The following is a 1,978-nucleotide window of genomic DNA, read 5'->3' as shown; positions in this document are numbered from 1 at the left end:
ACTGATGGTAAATTAATGCCAGACCACTGCTGTGTGGGGAGTGCCCTCCCGGCCACATTTGCCCAGACATCTGGCTGTGGTGGCTCCCAGCACGATGCTCCGCAGCCGAGCCCCGTGCTCCGGCGTCTGACTCTTCCCCTCCTGCCGGAGCCAACTCGACCGCTTCCCCACCTGCTCCTGCTGGGACACAGCTGCTTGGCTCTGAAAGAACGATGGGACATGCGCGAGGACATCAATCCTACTCACACCCCTGCGAGGACTTCATTAAAATCCCAGGGCAAAGGACTAGATTCTGAGGGCTTTCCACTCAACATCCTAATTTAATATTAAAAAAAAGCCTACTGGCAATGAAAACATCGCCATGCGAGCAGAAAGATGCTCAGCCAACACAGATCCTCTCCACAGCACAATCCCACACCGCTTCCTTCCCTCCGTGCGTGCCCAAATTGCCTGACCTGAGCTGTGAGCAGCTCCTGACGACAACGGTGACATTTCATATTTGCCTGCAAAGCACCAAGTTCCCCTGTGGTATCGTAAGAACGACATTTCAAAAATCATTCCTACTTCCCCAGCGCACCTTTGCAAATGCATTTCGATTGCCCCTGCGAGGAAGAGCAGCATCCTCCAGTAGAAATTTGTGGCCTTAGATGCTCATTTTGATGTATTAACTGGAGCTATGCAAAAGACATAAAATCCCCAAAGGAAATTAATCTCCAAATACATCCAACATCCCCTCAGCTGCATTATGTATCACACAGAATAAGCAACCGTCCATAATGATCGTACAGCACCTGCTGTCCCCATTCTGGGTATCAGTGATGTCTCTTTAACCAGACATCAAAAGAAGGAGCAGACAATGGTGGGATTGTGATAGGAAGTGAATAGCGAAAGCTCCTTGTCAGTCCACGTTTCCATTTATCCTACAGCCCACCCTGCCTCTGCTGTTGTGTTCTCGTGCTGTAATGGCCTCTTTTGGGAGCCATCATGCCCATTTTCAGGATTTTATAAATGTGCCTTTTGGGTTTTCTCCTGGGCCTAACCTGAGGAAACCAAACTCGAGATGAATTTGGTACCAATGTCACACCCTGGACAATGAGCACCAGGACTTTCTCTTCGGGGCTGGCCAAAACCCCAAGCAAGCAGCGCTCCCTGGAGAGATGCACCCAAGAGTCAGAGGCTGGAGCAAAGCCATTTACTCCTCCCCAGAAAGGTGCATGCACTGAGTGTGAGCAGGGGTAGCACATACAGCAGCCGTGGTTAGAAAACCTAAGCATCGCATCAGGGAGTACTCAATCCAGGATGGCCTTCTCGCCCAAACACCCTTTTCAGACATAAATTCAGATCATACTATTAGGGAAAACATAGGCACATTCAGGTAACTGAGGTCTACACAGTATTACAGACCTTTGCTGTCCCATCTAAACAGTTCTTCCAACCAAAAGTGCTTCCCATTCGTACACTAATACACTGTACTTTGCACACAATGACTGTTTAACCAGGGTAGAAATATTTATTACTTCCACATAGCAAGAAGAAAAGACGTGAATGCTTACTATACAGATATGAGGCAGGAAACATGACAGAACAGTTTCCCATCATTATTTCCAGCCGTCATTCATATTGGAAAATTTTAATGGTGATAGCAATTAATCTGCGGTTCATGAGATTTCCAATTAAACAGCATTAGCAGGAACAAGTGTCTAAAAATACGTGTTTCTGTCCTATCCCATTAGCCACAACTAAACACAAAACTTCCCAACATACACTGTCACATCCTGCACGTACAGCGCCCTTCTTCCTCCGTTTTGGGTGTGTGAATGGCTTGAGTCAACTTCTCAAAGCTGTCTGCACCAAGAGTCAGTTCTAAGAGCTCCCACAGCTAGAGAGAGCTGGTTAATTTATCCACTGTGCCATGTACCTGGGTGCTTTGGAGCTGGGATGTGTCACACACGCTGGTGTTTGGGGCCTTTGTGCTTGT

Source organism: Mesitornis unicolor, unplaced genomic scaffold, assembly GCF_000695765.1.
Source record: "Mesitornis unicolor isolate BGI_N332 unplaced genomic scaffold, ASM69576v1 scaffold14111, whole genome shotgun sequence".
NCBI classification, from domain to species: Eukaryota; Metazoa; Chordata; class Aves; order Mesitornithiformes; family Mesitornithidae; genus Mesitornis; species Mesitornis unicolor.
This window is presented reverse-complemented; position numbering follows the sequence as displayed.